Genomic DNA, 15,737 nt, shown 5'->3' with positions numbered 1-15,737 from the left:
AGCAGGAAAACTTTTTCCCATCAGCCCAAGGTACTGCCTCCAATATGGACAAAAGACTTCTACTTTTAGAGCATGGGTGATTAGCTGGAACAAAAAGACAAAATCCACCCTGTGCAAAAGAGCCTTTCTAGTAGCCAATTAGTAAACCAAGGCTCCCAGGCTTTGCCCAGCAGATGGTGGAACCAGTAGAGAACAATGATGAGAACATCGGCTCTGGAAACAGATGGACCGTGGGTTTGAATGCCTTCCTACCTGGTGCTACCTGTGTGATCTGGGGCTAGTTTCATAACCCCCAGCAGCCTAAAATGAGGATAATAATTGTTCCTATCTCTAGAGTTGGTGAGAGGATTAAGTAAGGTAATAAAGAGCTTAAGCTCAGTGCCTGGCATATATATAGGCACTCAGTAATATAAAGTACACATACATCACACACACACACACACACACACACACACACACACACACACACAAAGATGATTTCCTCTCTGTAATGGCTCTGTTTAGAGAGTCTATCATTTTGTAACAAGACAAGGTGTAAGTAAATAAATGAGTGTATTTCTTTCTTGAGATTGTGTCTATGAGTTAGAGATGATGAAGAAATGCAAGGAAATTATGACTGTGTTACCCTGACCCTCCTTCGGGATTCGCCCCTCATGTGTCTGATGCACTAACGCAGTGGAGCTCTGTTTTTCCTGCCAGAGTCCCACAGGCGTCAGGGTTCTGTTGTTGTTAATGTGGAAGAAACATGGTTTGCTGGAAAGAGGCAGTTACAGGTGGGGAAAGGCTGCCCATCTGGGGCATCTCTCCCTGTACAGTGTCCCCACCGGCTGAGCTCAATGCCCCATCATTCCACCCCTGAGACCACCTGACTCTCCTCACCAACCTCTGGGCTCCCACTTTTGTCCATTTCAACACAGCAGCCAGAGGGGTCTTCTAAACCCTAAATCAGATCATGGCACGCCCAAAGCACTTTAGATAAAAATCCAATTTCGCCCTGGGGCCTGCTGGGCCCCGCAAATGGGGTCTGGTCCCTGCAGCCCTTTCCAGGCTCAAGTCCTTGCTCTCTCCCTGGAAGCAGCCTTCATTCTGTTCCCCTAACAAGCCAAGCTTGTTCCTTCCTTGGGGCCTCTGCCTCTGCTGTTCTGGCAGCCTGGAGGCTCAGCCTGAGGAACATTCCCCAGCTCTCTCTGGCCACACAGATCTGAGCTTAGGTGTCACCTCCTCAGAGAGGCCCTCCCTGACTACCCCATTTAAGAGTACCCTCCCCACCCTCATGCCCCCAACACAGTGTCCATTGTATTGTCCTGTGGCACTGATCAGGGTCTGAAACTGCCTTGTTTATTCATGTATTTAGTGTCTGTCTCTAAGAATGGAGATTCCACAGAGCAGGGACCCAGAATCCCAGAGCCCAGAAGAGTACTGGGCACGTAGCAACTTTGTTGAATGAATGAATAAATGAAAGATCTGAACTTGGCCCTGCCTTTTCCTAAATCCTAGACCAGAATGGGTTGCAGTTACAATGGGTATCCCAGGATTTCGCAAACCTGCATATGGCATTTGGAAAAATGCGATAGAGATGAAATTTAATCTCTTCTAGAAGTTTAAAGTCCTGCCCTAGAATTTTTTTTTTTTTTTTTTTTTTTTACTAAATTTGGGTGTTTGGGCTAAAAAAGCATGATGGAATAAGGACCTGACATCTATTCCCAAAGGGATTAGTTTACTTGCCTCTCCTTAAAAGCTGACAAGCCAAAGAAGTAAGATATTAAGGATCAGAGAGGAATCGGGGAGCGAGAGAGAGAAAGAGACGGAATAGCTAGATTGCTTCATTCATCTCCTCAGCCCAGAAGCAGGCCTTCAAGCATTCATGGCTGCCTGTCCAGTGCCAACTGGGGTTGCCTGTCCAGTAAGTGCATCACCACAAGGCTCATGGGCCCCTGAAACGGAATCTCTGTTTTAAGCGATGGTGGCACCTAACCGGGGCCTTGTGGGTCGCCATCACACACAAAAGAGAGAAGATTAAATTCCGGCAGGCAAGTAGCCACAGCTGCCTGCCTAGTTCTTGCCCAAACCCAACAACTTAAGCCCCTAGTGGAAGTGAAATTAAAAAAGTTTTAAAAAAATGCCATGTCAAATCCAGGCCAAAATCTGTTCCAACAATCACCAGGCTTTTACATTTAAAAATGAAAGAAAAAAAAAAAACACCCTTTCTGTCTTTCAACTGAGCTGCCTTCTACGGCTCTTACTGTGTATAATGTGTACAGACACATAAGCACGGGGCCCTCCACCCAGCCCGGCCTTCACAGTAGGATAGGGAGTTTACAGGAGTGGGAGTGTGGGGTGTGCACCCTAACATCACCGGAGCCAGTATTTGCTTGAGACGAGGTCTTTCTAGATGTGAGTCTCTCTGTCCATGCCCAGGCTGTTCACCATTTCACTCAGCTGTCTGGAGCACAGTCTCCATCATTCCACAGACGTTTCTTGAGGCCCTGCTCTGTGCAGGAGGCCATGGGACCACAGCAGGTGAAGAGCCGGCTTGGGCACCGGACAGAGGAAGGATTCTGGGTAGGAGATCTAGGTTTGCCAAGCCATGGATGGAGAGCGTCCAGCTAGGCTCTCTTGAAGGGAGCAGGAGAGCAGTGGCCACCCAGACCTGACCCCACCCTTTACCAGCTGTATGACCTTGGGCACAAGACTGGACGTCACCCAGCCCCCGTGTCCTCACCTGCATCTTAGTTTCCCTCTGTCCCCTGCAGTGATTTTAAGGATGAAATGAGATGAAGTATGGAAAACACAATACCTGGCACAGAAAAACTGCTTCTAATAATGGACCACTTACTGATACCCTTTAGACCCGCCCTTTGCAAACTATAATGTGCCTGCTGATTACCTGGGGATCTTGTGAAAAGGCAGATTCTGATTCGATTGGTCTCGGGTAGGGTCTGAGATTCTGCATTTCTATCCAGGACATAGGAGCTGTTGGTCTGAGGACTTACTATGTGAGCCCTGGAGGAGTGGAGCTGGTTGACAGACATGGGCCCTGCCCTCTGTTCCTCCAAACAGTAGATGTTGTCCGAAACGAATGCCCAAGTGGGCTCTCTATGTGGTTCCACGACCTCCTACCAGGCCCACCGCATTGGAACCTCAGCCAGGCTTCTGGTAGATGGTCCGTGGTCACGAGCCACACTGGGTGAGGGAATCTGCCCAGCTCGGTTCAGAGCCATCCATGGCAAAACAAGTAAAGGCTTTACAGCTTCTAAGCCACATCATCAAACATGAAGGACAACGCATGGGCTCCAAGAGCTCTCTACAGATCGTCCACAGTCTTCCTTCGCATGCCCACCCGCGTAACCCAACCCCACCCCTTTACTTTCAAAGGAGGTGCCGCAGGAAGGAACATTGGTGGATGAACAGGATGGTCGACGGGCCCTGCAACCATGGCGTCCCGCTGGGTGGGCTGGTGGCAGCCTGCGAGGCTGTGGTAACATGGCAGAGCCGTGCACGCTGCGGGCCCTACGCCTCCTACACTGCCTCTTTGTCTCAGGCTGAATTTCCCCTACTTTTTCCCCTCCTGCAGATGGTTAGCTGCTTCGATTGTTTCACTCGTAGGGCCAGTCCAAACCACAGAGCTTGGCACTGCCTTCAAACCTCCCATTTGCCAGCATCTGTTTATCAGATCCAAGGCGTGTTCTTTGGGGCTTATCGTCTGACAGGAGCACTATTTTCCAGCCGCGAGGGACATCCAACTGTTATATAAAGCCGCACCAGCCCCATTCATTCCTCCAGCGTGAACGTGCTTTTGGAAACGGCAAGGTAATTGGCAAGACAAGAACCACCGTGTGCTGGGCTGGTTCAAACGGAACGACAGTCATTTCTATCGTGGCGAACACCAGCCTTCCTGCTCCCTGGTTCCAGTCCAAGGGTCTTAGTGGGCGGGAGAGGCGGGGAGGGGACGGGAGGGAATCTTTAGATAAACTCTGAGTGGATCATACAGCAGCCAGAGTGATCTCTTCAGCACGCAAATCATGTTAGCTAAAGCCCGGTCGCTGGCTTCACAGCCTCCAAGACTCCAGGGTAAAATCCTGAATGGCCGTAGACGGCGTTTCCCAGTCTCGTCCCCTGTGAGCTCGTCTCGCTGGCCCCGTGCATCTTCTCCAGCACACGTCCCCCCGCTATTGTGCTTTTGCACACGCCAGGCCCTCTGCCTGGAACACTGGTCCCTCCCTTTGCACCTGGTCAAAGCCTCCCCGTGCTCTGGAGCTCCACTCCTCGGAGCCGACTAGGTCAAAACCTCCTTTAAAAGCAGCCAGAGCACCTCTCACCTCTCCTTCCCACCATGTGTTACAGCACATTTATTCCTTGGATCATTTGATCAACGTCTCCCCAGTTGTATCATGAACTGCATGAGAGAGACCAAGCTTTTTCGGCCTCAGTATTGTGTCTCAACGTCTGGTACAGAGGAACTGCTGGGTAAATGTTTCTGAGTTCCTCTAAAAGTCTCCTGCATGTTAGAAAAGTTCCCAGCAAGAATCTGTTTTTGAGAATCCCAAACAGAGGTATTTGTTTCCTTCTAGGCTAAGTCCCCATAGCCTCTCCACTGCTCCCTGGGCCTCCATTTAAAGCACTGGTCACCAGTATGGGTTTTACCATCTGTCTTCCTTGCCTACGTGCTGTGTGGGCAGACAGTGGGCTTCTAGAAGAAGACCTTGAGGCAAGGATTTGAATGCGAGGGATCTGGTTGGGAGGTGCGTCCACAGAAGACCTGGTGGAGGGTGGGAAGTGAGGGAAGCCAGCACAGGAAGTGTCACCAGCTACCACCCGAGTGTCTGAGTGGCTGGAGCTCAACGGTGCTGGGGGGACTGGGCGCCGGCCCACTGGAAGGGACTCATGCACCATTCCTGTGGGTCACTGGCTGAGGACCGCTCCCAGGGCGCAGCAACTCCCAATACTTCAGCCGGCCCCAAGAACGGCAAACCTCCCACGGTTACCACAGGAAGCCCTTGGGCAGAGAAATGCAGGTGCTGGTGGCTGGCATGCACGGACACAGGGAGGATGATGGTGGGGCACCTCCAGCAGAACTTCACCCCCCTTCACTGCCAAGGCAGGATGGGGTCAGTGTCCCTGATGGTTATTTCCTCACTGGACTGTTCCTGGGACATCCATTTGGTACCCATGCCCGAACTTCCCAAGAACACCCCAGCTTCCTGGCTTGGAGCAGTGGGAGCTGGCAGGATGCTTTTATCCCTGGACCGCACGACGCCTCTGACCGGCCAGGAGGTGAAGGCTGGGGGTCTCTACCTTCGTGGTTGTGTGCTAATGGCCCCATCAAACACCGCCTGGTGATAACATGGCTTTGTTTTCCCATGTCCTTTCTAAACACCTAATGGCCCTGCTACACCACTTAGGGAAATGCATGCAAATGTAGCTGATTTAAACTGAGTGGCAGAGACAAGGGAACCCTCCTACACTGTTGGTGGGAATGTAAATTGGTGCAGCCACTGTGGAGAACAGTATGGAGGTTCCTTAAACAACTGAAAATAGAGCTACCATATGATCCAGCAATCCCACTTTTGGGCATATATCTGGAAAAGACGAAAACTCTAATTCAAAAAGACACACGTGCCCCAATGTTCATAGCAGCATTATTTATAATAGCCAAGACATGGAAGCAACCTAAATGTCCATTGACAGATGAATGGATAAAGAAGATGTGGTACATGTATACAATGGAATATTACTCAGCCATTGAAAAGAATGAAATAATGCCATTTGCAGCAACATGGATGGCCCTAGAGATTATCATACTAAGTGAAGTAAGTCAGACAAATATCATGATAACACTTACAAATGAGCTTATTTACAAAACAGAAACAGACTCACAGACATAGAAAACAAACTTATGGTTACCAAAGGGGAACGGGGGTAGAGGGATAAATTAGGAATCTGGGATTAACAGATATACATTACTGTATATAAAATGGATAAACAACAAAGGCCTAATGTGTAGCACAGGGAACTATACTCAATACCTTGTAATAATCTATAATGGAAAAGAATATGAAAAAGAATAACTGAGTCACTTTGCTGTACACTTGAAACACTGTAAATCAACTGTACGTCAATTTTTTTAAAATTAAAAATAAAATAAATAAAAATAAAAAATAAAATAAATTGAGTGGTAGAACCACAAGGGATTTCTTTGTTTTCAGACACCTTATCTGATATTCCCACTTATTCTATAATAAATGTCATAAATGAACAAAGTGATGGATGAATGCATGATGTCCATTGTTATGGATCTGGCCAATGCTTGGAGAAATGCACACATTGAGACTGTTCTTTGGCAGGTAACTCCAGGCCCTAGCCCCTTTAGCCACTCAGCCACACCCAAATGAAGGCAAAAATTCTCTTCCTTGTTGGAAAAGACCAGAACTCACACCCAAGCCCATGCTAGGACAACCTGTGCGCTTACCAGCATCAAGTCTTCTCATCCCGGCTCCACACATGACTCTGGGTTCCCACATGTTCTTCCAAAGGCAGGATTCTCCCCGCACCACCCTGCCCTGCTGCTCTGGCTTGAGAATTTTTGCAGAAGAGAACCAGAATGGCCCACAAATGGCTTTGTCTTTTCTTCCCAAATCCCAGAATTGTTAGGGATTTGCCCTGGACTACACTTGTTAGTGAAAGATTAACGAATAAGAGAAATCTCCAAAATTAACACCAAGTCACCCCATTCTGCTTTTCTCATGAGACAGCACACTTTTCTTAGAAAATAAAGTGAATACAAAGATGAGGGTGGAAAAATTCCTTCTCTCTTTTCCATCCCAACCCAACTGGGTCTCATCTGAAAACTCATGAGTCTCCTGGAGATACCACTGGCCTCATTTGTAAGTGAATTGATGCCCATACACCTGCAGAGACCTGTGTCTTTCCATTTGTTAAGGGTCTCCTGTAGGCCTTGCTCTGTTCTTGTAGCTTTACTGCCTTAATTTGTTTAACCCACAATCATCTTGCAAAAAAGGGACAGTTACAGTCTGTGTTTTACCAATAAGGACACTGAGCTCACAGCACTTTGGGACTAACTTGCTCACAGTGTTGGGAGGGGGCGAGGCCAGGGCTCACGGCAGGTAACCGGGCCGAATGCAGCAAACGAGGGAATGCACGAGTGTACTCGTGAAGGCCTGGATGCACACCCGGCAGCCACCGGCTGAGCACCCGCACACACCAGGAACTGAGAATCCACAAAAGGCAGCAGGAGTGTTCAACGTCTACCATGGGCCCTGTATCCCGCCTCAAGTCCTGGACATCACAGCTGGGGCTTCTCCCAGAGCTGCTGGGATGTTGTGAGGTCTGCTGAACTCTGCCACCACAAAAACCCAGCGCTCACAGGGACATCCTGATGCCATCCAGGTGTCCAAACGCCCTGATCCCCTGATGTTGACGCAGAGGATACAGGAAAGAAGCAAAGCAAAGGTCCAGATTCATGACAACAGGAACAGCAAAACAACAATAGCAGTGGTCCAACGAGGAGAAAACCAAGACTGGGGCCTGGGCAAATGCATGTCTGGGCTCAGTCCCTCCCTCTCTCCCTTTTTGCCTCTTGGCCTCATCAACTTCAGAGTCACTCACTCTCTCCCTCAGTCATTCATCCAGTCAGTGGACATTTTCTGAGTAACTTCCACGTGCCAAGAGCTATCCACTTGCCAAACGTGAATTAGAACAAAAACAATACAGGCAGGGGACTTCCCTGGTGGTCCAGTGAGTGAGACTCTGCACTCCCAATGCAGGGGGCCTGGGTTTGATCCCTGGTCTGGGAACTAGATCCCACATGCATGCCGCAACTAAGAGTTCACAGGCCGCAACTAAGGAGCCCTGGAGCCGCAACTAAGGAGCCCGCCTGCCACAACTAAAAACCGGCGCAACCAAAAAAAAAAAACACAATACAGGCAGCCCAATAGCCCCTCACAGAAGTAGGCACCATCCATCCTGGTAAAGGTGCATTCATTCATTCATTCATTCCACAAATAGGTACTGAACATCAACTCCAAGCCAGATGCTGTGGGACCCCATGCTGAACAAGCAGGCATGGTCCCTGCCTTCACTCGCCGACAAAGCAACTTGGGATAGAAATTACGAACATAGGACCTTGGTTCTAAGTTCAAATCCCAGACCCCTCCTCTTTCTAGCTGTGTGTCTTTGGCCATCCTACCTAACCTCTCTGCGCCTGAATTTCCCATACTACAAACAGGAGATGACGATGGACCCTAGCTCATAAGGTGTTCTGAGTCTTGAATGAGTAAATACACATAATGCAACACATTGAAGCAGCCAATAACTGTTAGTTTGATCATTTCAAGCAAGCGGAGAAGACAGATATATTAACAAGAAAATGCATGATTCCAAATGGCCATAAACGCATGGCAGGACAGAAACCTTCCACCTGTACAAGTACAACGCCTAACTGATTTGCAATCGTTGCTGTTTCTTTGCTGTGTCAGAAAACTCCAACCTTCCTGATGAGGAGGTAAGAACCGCTCCCCTTCCCCTTCCCACCCCACAGCCCTGCCTGGAACGGCAAAGTCTTCCCCTCACCTGGAGCAGCCGGTGCCCGTCAAGAGCATCCACTCTCCAGTGTTCCAGAAATAGAAGCCAGGTTCGGTTGTGAATAACGTGGGCTTTGTCGTGTGGACCTTCGTGGTCTGTGGCAAAAGAGAAAAGGAGATGATGGTGTTTGTGGAGAGATGGAGAGGGCGGGAGCAAGGCAGGCGGTGGCTGCACTGGGGTGAGCATCTCCACAGCCCCAGCCTTGCACTGCATGTCACTTGTTGACTTACTTTCCACTCAGTGAAGGAGCCGGGCCACCAGTGCTTTGCCCCTTGCTCACGGCTGTCTCCGCAGCACCCAGAACCGTGGTAGACGTTTAGCGCAAAGGAGCTGAAAATTGAATAAGACGGTAAGTGAATGAATGGTGGGATGAATTGCCAGCACGTGGAGGCTGTGTCCGACCCAAAGGGATGGGAGACCCTGGGACACTTGGCAGGGTGGGAGGGGGCCTCCCGACTGGACTTAGGGGCAGGTTGCGCCCCGTCCTGGGCCCAGCCAGCACTGCCCCATCACATGCTCCAAGGGGAGGGCCGTGCTGACCTGACCCTTCCCACAGGCAGCACCACTCTTCAATCCCACCAAGGCCCCAGCACACTGCCCTCGGTGACTGGCTTGTTTTATTTCCAGAAGCTTCTTTTCTCCCCACCCAACCCCCCTCGATTGCCTAGAAGCCTCTTTAGCAGCTTTCTGAGTTTCGAACATCTGTGCATCTGATGACAGGCAGCACCATCACTGACACGCTCCTGCCACCTGACGAAATCACACCCAGGAGCAAGAAGGGACTCAGGTCGGGCCCAGAAAGCTGGGGCCGCCCCACGTGGCTCGGGGAGACCCACTGGGGGGCGAAGCCCCTCCCTGAGAAGAGGCTTCTCGCAGGGGTCTGCAGTTGTTACATGGAGGAGGGGGGATTCCTCCACGTTTCCCTTCTCCCCCACCTCTCCATTTCTGTTGGCCCAGCCGCTCTCTGCGGAACCCAAGGACCCAGGCAGAGCTGATGCTTTTCTTTTGGGGGTGACACTAGCTACTGAGAGCCTTTATGCAGCTTGCAGACTGGTGGTCCTGGGAGAACCCAGCTCAGAGACGTGTCCCTTTAGCCCAAGCAGTGGGTTTGTTGTGGTGAATAATGTGGTTGAAAACATGTCGGCAGCAACTGAAATTGGGAGGAATTGTGTACTGTTTGTTTTTAAACATTTTTTTAAATTATATTTATTATTTTTTTATTATTATTATTTTGGCTGTGTTGGGTCTTCATTGCTGCGCGCGGGTTTTCTCTAGTTGCAGCGAGCGGGAGCTACTCTTTGTTGCGGTGCGCGGGCTTCTCATTGTGGTGGCTCCTCTTGTAGAGCAAAGGCTCCAGGCGCACGGGCTTCAGTAGTTGTGGCATGCAGCCTTCAATAGTTGTGGCTCACGGGCTGTAGAGCACAGGCTCAGTAGTTGTGGCGCACGGGCTTAGTTGCTCCACAGCGTGTGGGATCTTCCCGGACCAGGGATCAGACCCATGTCCTCTGCATTGGCAGATGGATTCTTAACTACTGTGCCACCAGGGAAGCTCTGTGTATTGTTTGGATCACATGGAATTGCCGTTTCTGTAGGCCCCAAATGCTCGAATATTGGCAATTTTATCTGGTATGGTAACTTAAATTGAGATCGTTCACTCAGTCCTGAAAAACTGAAGACCAGGCAGCAGTGGGCTGGAGTGGAACAGCGGGTGCTTCCTTTAGACGGCAACACATCGGCTTACCCCAGGCCTCACCCCTCCCTTTCGTTCAGGAGTCTAAAGTTCACAGCCTGCCAGGTGCCACGGACCAGCGTGGTTTAACCTATGCTAGAGTGAGTTAGCTTCTTTCTTTCTTCCTTCCTTCCTTCCTTTCTCTTTCTTCCTTTCTTTCTTCCTTCCTTTCTTTCTCTTTCTTCCCTTCCTTCCTTCCCTCCTTCCTTCCTTTCATTCATTCTTTTCTTTCATCTTTCATCCACTCACTCATTCATTTGTTCATTCATTTATCTCTTAGTTCACTCATTCATTCATTCACTCATTCATTCAACAAGATGTTCCAAGTGCGTACCATGAGTCAGGCACTGTTCTCAGCACTGAGGATACGGCTGGGAACAAGATAACAAAACTGTGGGGGGAAACAGGCAAAAAGAATATAAATGCACGACACGTACAGACTGTGGATGGTGATGAATGCTACTGCGAAAATCAAGCAGAGAAAGTGGGCCAGGAGTGCTGGGGGGCGGGGGGAGCGAAGAAGGCCTCCCTGAGATGGTGACGTTGGGGGAATCCTGCAGGAGGTGAGGGGTGAGCGGGGACCTCTGGGGAAGAGCATGCCAGGTGCAGGGGCCAGCAAGAGCAAAGCCCCGAGGCTACAGTGTATTGCGTTGGTGCCAGTTAAGAGGAAAAGAGAATATTTCTTGTACTCTTACATCTGTCAAAGAGTGGAGAGGGAGGAAGATTGCTGGAGCATAGGGTCATGTGTCTCAGGAGAAAGGAGAGAGCATGTTTTTCTTACATCACCATTTCCACGATCCATCTGGCCCCTAAGAACCTGTGTTTGTGACCCCTACATGTCGGTGGTCTCGTTAAAATGGGACAAGAGCACCAAGAGGCTGGGAGGGCATCAGGCATAGAAAGCACCCCCCAACTTCCCTGTGTCCTACTGGTAGAGCAGCATCGCACTCTCATCAAACTGGGACACTTCTACCACTGAGCCCACACCAGGGCCAGAGCCCCACCACCTCGCCCTTTGACCTCGGGGCCCCCTTGCTGATATTCTGGCTGCTTCTCTGCTCTGGTCCCTTCCTGTCCATATTTAGCAACCCCAGACCTGAGATGAGCTTAAGAGAACAAGAGCTTTCTCCTTAAGAAAGAAGGTGAGGGTGTAGGGACCCAAAGAGTCTCCCACATCAGTGGAAGGGGTGAAAATTAGGACATCACTTATACTGGCCAATTAGGAGAGATGTTTTTTCAAATATGCGTGACTCAGCAAGTCCAAAGCAGGAAATCTGTCTTCAGAAACAAATCTTTATATGAGCAAATACTTTATATAAGCAAATACACGGCTTCAAGGATATTTGCCACAGCACAACTCAAAATACTTTTAAATGGAAGTAAACTAAGTAGTAGGAGGGGGTTAGTTAAATACGTTATGATCTATTCATCTAACTGAATACAGTCATGCTGTGGGATGCAAAATTACATGAAGAATACTCAAGGGCATTCTGCTGAGTGAAAAAAAAGTCTCAAAAGGTTATATACCATGTAATTTCATTTATATAACATTCTAGAAATGACGAAATTATACAAATGGAGAACAGATTAGCAGTTGCCAGGGGTGGGAGGTGGCCATGGCTATAAAAGGGTAGCAGGAGGGGTCTTGAGTGGAACTTTTTATGGACTGCATGTCTGTGTCCCACCCCACCCCCCAAAATTCATGTTGAAATCCTAACCCCCAGTGAGACAGCATTAGGAGGTGGGGCCTTTGGCCTTTGGAAGGTGCTAAGGTCATGAGGGTGGAGCCCTCATGAATGGGATTAGTGCCCTTATAAGAGGCCAGAGAGCCCCTTGCCCATCCACCATGTCAGGACACAGCAAGAAGTTGCCCTGTGTGGAAAGCAGGCAGCAGGGTGCCTGGCATTGGAAGGTCTCGTGAGGGTGAGCACAGCCACTAATAAATTAACAGCAGTGGGGACTTCCCTGGCTGTCCAGTGGTTAAGACTCCATGCTTCCAATGCAGGGGGTGTGGGTTCGATCCCTGGTCGAACCATGGCCAAGCCGTGCTAAGACCCCACGTGCCAGCGTGGCCAAAAAAAAAAAAAGGTATAAAAATAAATAAATAAATAAATATTTATTTATTTGGTTGCGTTGAGTCTTAGTTGCAGCAGGTAGGCTCCTCAGTTGCGGCATGCATGTGGGATCTAGTTCCTTGACTAGGGATTGAACCTGGGGCCCCTGCATTGGAAGCGTGGAGTCTTAATAAATGCACCACCAGGGAAGTCCCAAAATATAAAAATAAATTGACAGCAGTGAACGCTTAGGTGGAGAAGTCTGCTCTATGATTCCCTGTATTTTCCAAATTTTCTCCCAATAAATATGTGTTATGCTAATATAATGAAAACAAATTTCTTGGTGGAAAAAGGAAGAAACTTATAGATCTCTCACTGAAAGCAGGAAGCACTACTTTGCCCAGACTCAAAACCCTTACCCATCCCCAGAACAAACTATCCACTTCCTGATTCCCCAACACACCCTGATCCCGCTACCCCAGAGCTCACCTCAGGGGTGACCCCAAGTACAGAGCACTGTTCTGTACACACCCCCACCCTCTCCCCATGATTCAGTTCATATATTACCTTCTCCAGGAAACCACCTCAGGGGCTGACCCCAAGGGACCTCCCCAAGCCAGGATGCCCCACTCCATGAGGAATTCCCCAAGGGCAGGGCTGATCTTTCTTCTCTTGGTCTCCCTTACTGGCCAGTCCCCTATCAGGGGTCTGTAAACTACCATGGAAGGATGCAGTGCCATGGCTCAGAGCACAGGAGCAGGTGGACTCCTGATTCCGCCCCCTCCAGCTGTGAAACTGTGAGGCTCAGAGCCTCAACCTCTTCACCTGTAACACTGGGACAGCTATAGGACTTTCGTGAAGATAACACGATCCCTCACATCATGATCATTTTACAAAGTAATTGCTGCAAAGTTTGGAAAGCAGGTATGTCAAGCGCCCAGCACAGCAGCTTGCTTAGTCCCTGCTTGTTTGTGTTAACAATCAAGAATGACTAAAGAAACAAGCTGTGGGTGTGGCTTAGATAGGCATTCCAGGCAAAGATCCCCAACACTCAGCGGGTCAGAGGGCTGAGTGTAGTGGCCAAGGTCACCCGCGAGTCCAGGAGCCTCAGAACTAAAGCAGCAGCGGTGACAATAAAGAAGAGAATGTGGGGTGGGGGGTGGGAAGGAAGCGGGAAAGGAGGGGGAAGAGGGAGAGGGGAGAAATGGGGGACAGGAGGAGAAAGAGAGAAATATTCATGGTGGAAGAGGAGGACGAACAAGGGGTAGAGGGGAAGTGGGAGGAGAAAGAAATATGCTCCCCTTATTCAATCCTCATAAGCACCTACGAGCACCTCCCAAATTCACCTCCTGGCCCCAAGTGGCTGCTCCAGTTCTTTAGCCACCACATCCAACTCCTGACCAGCAAGCATGAAGAAAGAGGAGGGGAAGGACACTGCCCAGAGATTACACACATCCCACTGGCTAGAGCCTAGGCACATGGTCTCGTCAAGCTGCAAGGGACCCTGGGAAATGCGGTCTTTATTCCAATGACTTTGTGGCCACCTAAAGGTTGGGGGTTCTTTCATTAAAAGCAGAGTCTCTGCTATTTACACATGAGGAAACGGAGGCACAGAGAGAAAAGTAACTTGCCATGCAGACTGTAAGTGAAGGAATTTGTAGCAGGCAGAATAAAGCTACCCTCCACCCCCAACCAAATATATCAGGTCCTGATCCCTGGATGTTATATGGGAAAAGATGTGATTAAATTAGCGATCTTGAGGGACTTCCCTGGCGGTCCAGTGGTTAAGACTCCGCGCTTCCACTGCAGGGGGGCACATGTTCGATTCCTGGTCAGGGAACTAAGATCCCACAAGCCGCATGGTACAGCCAAAAAAAAAAAAAAGGTAAATTAGGAATCTTGAGTTGGGGAGATTATCCTGGATTACCCAATGGGCTCTAAATGCAATCACATGTACCCCTACAAGAGGGCAGCAGCGGGAAACTTGAAGATGCTGTCCTTGAAGACTGGAGTGATGTGAGCATAAGTCAAGGATCCCCAGCTGCCACCAGGAGCTTTAAGAGGCAAACAAGGATCCTCCCTTGGAGCCTCTAGAGGGAGCAGTCCCTGCCCACACCTTGATTTCAGCCCTGACACACTGACTTCAGACCTCCGGCCTGCTGACTGTGAGCGTAGAAATTTCTGTTGTTTTTAAGCCACCGAGTTCACGATAGTTTGTTACTAACCCAGGCACAGGGAACTCACCCAGACTCCAGACAAACCCAGGCTGCCGGGCTCCAATGATCATGTTCCTTATCTCTATGATACCAGGAATCCCCAAAAGGAACTGCAATGGAAAAAAAGGTTGGGGCCTTTCCCAGCACTCTAAGTCAGAAATCTGGACTCTGAACACCTGCGCCTGTCCCCTGTGTCAGGCCATGTCCCCTAGCACTGGGCAGTCCCAGCCCCAGGGCCACAGGATGCTGCATTCCGTCACACTGCCAGCAATTTCCCCAGTCCAGGGGCTGGAGTGAGCAAGGAGGGGAGACCTAATTTAGGATGAGCTCACTGGGAGGGTTATTTATTCTATTGCTAGGCCATCAGCGTTTCCATGTGGCGCCCACGCGCTGAGCCAGGAAGTTGTGAGGTGTCCCCAGAGAACTCCTGCAGCTTGTGGGCAAATCTCATGGGGTGTAAACAAGCCCAAGCCATCTTCTCTTTCTTTTAATTTTTTTTTCCTTTTTCCCTTCTGCATGTCTATTTCGTATCCTACCCTATGTCTCACCAAATTGGGTTCACTGATAATGAAACAGACCAGCCACGCGGAAACCTGGGGCATATTCTTACAATCTCCCTTTCCCTCTGCCCACATCTTGTCCATCACCAAGTCCTCTTGATTCTGCTTCCCAAGCATCTTTGGACTCCATCCACTTCCCCCCATCGCCACCATCCCCATCCTAGCCCAGGTTCCCTCCACCTCTCTCCTGCCCACCAAGCTGGCCTCCTACTTCCACACTGGCCTCCTTCAATCCATTCCTCGTGCTTCTGGAGTCCCTTGTGCCACGTGAAAATCGTATCAGACCACCACTATGAAGTGTCCCCCCAAACTCATGTCCACCTGAAACCTCAAATATGACCTTTTTGGGAAATAGGGTCTTTGCAGTTAAATTAGTTAAAATGAGATCATACTGGATTAGGGTGGACCCTAAGACCAATGACTGGTGCTGATAAGAGGACAGTACACACAGGGACACACATAAAAGAGAGCCATGTGAAGACGGAGGCAGAGATGGGAGTGATACAGATGCAGACGAAAGAACAGCAAGAACGGCGGGAACCCCCAGAAGCTGGAAGAGGCCGGGAAGGATCTTTCC

This window comes from Lipotes vexillifer, unplaced genomic scaffold, assembly GCF_000442215.2.
Source record: "Lipotes vexillifer unplaced genomic scaffold, Lipotes_vexillifer_v1.1 scaffold417, whole genome shotgun sequence".
NCBI classification, from domain to species: Eukaryota; Metazoa; Chordata; class Mammalia; order Artiodactyla; family Lipotidae; genus Lipotes; species Lipotes vexillifer.
Note: the sequence above shows the minus strand (reverse complement) of the source record.